This window comes from Morone saxatilis, unplaced genomic scaffold (genome assembly GCF_004916995.1).
Source record: "Morone saxatilis isolate NCDOM2014 unplaced genomic scaffold, NCSU_SB_2.0 Contig9, whole genome shotgun sequence".
Taxonomy (NCBI): Eukaryota; Metazoa; Chordata; class Actinopteri; family Moronidae; genus Morone; species Morone saxatilis.
The window spans coordinates 364,950-367,929 of NW_023340268.1; the positions used below are offsets into that span (position 1 = coordinate 364,950).

The 2,980-nt window shown below is 38.3% G+C and overlaps 1 long non-coding RNA gene across 1 annotated transcript; it reads left to right on the top strand.

The window, feature by feature from the left end:
- The first annotated feature begins 6 nt into the window (after positions 1-6).
- On the top strand, positions 7-2,972 carry LOC118342683. Its single transcript, XR_004797498.1, has 3 exons — positions 7-953; positions 1,039-1,080; positions 1,358-2,972. It is a non-coding gene; the product is annotated as an uncharacterized LOC118342683 (long non-coding RNA).
- Positions 2,973-2,980: the final 8 nt, after the last annotated feature.

Here is a 2,980-nt window from a genome sequence, read left to right on the forward strand (position 1 = left end):
CTGTCACATACCTAAGCAATGGTAGAGGTCATATACTGTAAACTACTCGGCAGTGTCAATAATATATGGGCCAGAGTCACGAGTCAGAGCCAGGCACACTCAAAATTTCTTTAGGAATTTTTTAGTAAGTGTACCTGCAAAGCACACAACTATTATTAGTGTGCCTGCAAAGCACACTACTATTATTCGCCTTATTCACCTCGAACGTTCTAAGGAGCTTGAGGGGTACACCTACCACTTCCGGGAATTCTCGCGTCGCGATTTCTCTTAGCGGCAATGGCGCCGCACTGCTATGTTCCCCAGTGCACTTCGTCACACAGGAAAAAATCCAACAGAGGACAAACCTTTCCAGAGGATAAGGGACTACGTCGAGAGTGGATAAAAAATATCAGAAGGGATCCTGGTCGTAATTTTAAGGTAAGTTTTCAGATAGCTGGTGCTTTGAGTCAGTCTCCATAACTAGCTTGTATCGCTAACCAGGCTAGCTAGAACTAGCAAGTTTTAGTAACTAGATAGATTAAGGCAGAGAGCCAGGTTGTTGACATTTACCGCCTAGTCCAAAATTAGTAGTATGTTATTTAAATCTACCACCACAGATTTACTCGTATATAAGTATATTCTGAGTGAGCTTGTTTGTATTAGCTTCTAGTCACTAGCTAGTTAACCTAGGGAACATCAGTGTTCACATCAGTGTCCCTAGCTAGGAAGAGGATGCTCAGGAGTCACGTCGAGTCTGATCAATAAAATTATTCTTGTAAAAATATTTAAACGGTTACATTTTCTTTATTGGTGCAGATAAAAACACACACAAAGGTGTGCTCTGAGCATTTCCTCCCAGACTGCCTTGTAAAAACCAAGACTGGCATCACCAAGCTGAAAGAAGGTGCTGTGCCAACTGTGTTTGCATGGAGTTCGTTCAGACCAGAGAGGAGGATCGTTGTTAGAACTGCAAGGTAGTATTTAGATGAGTGAATTTACCAGTTTGTAATGCATTTATTAACTGTGTAGTGACATTATTTCTCTGCTGATTATTTCCAGTAATGTTTCCACGGACATCGTTGATGGTGTGAATGTGTTGAGGTATGTAAAGGTGTAATTGGTTACATGATATTGAGCAACACATGTATGTGCTTATAACACTGTCACTGAGCCAATGATTATGCTGCTGTTGATGAACAGTGGTCTAACGTGAATTATATCAGTGTAAAGTTTAATTACAAACATCCAAATGCTATTTCATACGTTTTACAGTATATGTGACATAAAAATCCATGTTTTAATCCATAAACATGTTTAATCCATGTATCCTTTTAAAAGACCTAATGTGTCCATCAATATGTTTCTCTTATACTTCCAGTGAAGAGACCCCCCCTCCGCACCCAGACCATGAATATGCTGCACTGCCTCCCTCACTTCAAGATCAACTTGAGGAAGCTCGCAAGACCATCTGTGAGCAAGAAGTGTTCATAGCAGAGCTTCAACAAAAACAGTTTATAGTGTCACATTTTCAAGGTGATGATAAACAGGTATCATTTTATACAGGGTTCCCAGATTATGCTACATTTAAAGCTGTGTTTATGGCCCTGCAACCTACTGCAGAAAATATGGTGGGATGGAGTCAGGCTCAGCGACTCAAACATACAAATGTGGAGGTAATTCGGCAAGGCTTTAGCGCCTCTAAATTGTCCACTATGGACCAGTTTTTTCTTTTTCTTTGCAGGTTGAGGCAGGGATTTCCTGAGCAGGACCTTGCAACCCGTTTCCATATATCACAGTCAACAGTAAGCAGGATCTGTGTGACCTGGGTCAGCTTTTTGTACTTTATGTTGGGAACACTTCCAATTTGGCCTTCAAGGAAAACTGTGGATGAGCTTATGCCAGATTGTTTTAAATGCACGTTCCCAGGTACTAGTTATATTGGATTGCACAGAAATTCATGTACGGAAACCTAGCTCCAAGGTCCTTAACTCAGTGACTTACTCACACTACAAAGGTAACACCACATTTAAGGGTCTAATTGGCATTGCGCCCTCAGGTGAAGTGACTTTTGTCAGTGACTTATATATATTTTTTTTCTGTTTTACTTATATACAGGCCATTAGGCGGAAGTGTTACCCATGACACTGGTTTGCTCCATTAACCAACTGTGGGCCGTTTGTGCCCTTTTAACTAATTTCCAAGGTCCTCTCTTTTGAAAACTGTAATGTTAATATCCACAAATATATTCAAACCTTGTTTAAAAAGTGCTAATCTTTTTATGAATATGTACAAAACCTTAACCATTATTATTGTTCATTTTTATGAATCTATATAAAACTCTCACTTTTATTATTGTTCATCTTTACAAATCTATATAACACCTTAACCGTTATTACCGGTATTGTTCATTTTTATGAATCTATACAAAACTCACTTTTATTGTTCCATTTTTTTTTACGAATCTGACGTGGTAATCACTTCACATGCTCTTTGATATACCGTTTTTTTTTTTATGTGTGGGAGATATGTGTATGTATAAGCTACTGGATCTCCCTCCGAATGAATAAAATGTCCATTTATCTAAAGAATAAAGTACAATTTTATTACACATGTCATAACATATACATAACATACACAAACATAACTTTACAACTTAGTATACAGGAACCAAAACTGGTCAGAACATCAGAAAGAGGTAATTCAAAAACATTGATTGGCACACTGGTCTAGGTTTGTAAAGGTAACTTTGTACATAGTTATTGGTTTGGAGGAATACAGTCAAATGGCCTGCTTGTAATACTGTAAGTATGGAAAAAGAACTGGAACAGTTCAGAACATTAGAAAACAGGCTATTCAAAACATTGATAGGCACACTGGTATAGGTTTGTAAAGGTAACTTTGTACATAAAAATTGGTATGGGGGAATACAAATGGCCTGCTTGTAGATTGTAAGTATGGAAAAACGTACCGGAAAAGGTCAGGGGTCTCATTTATAACCGTT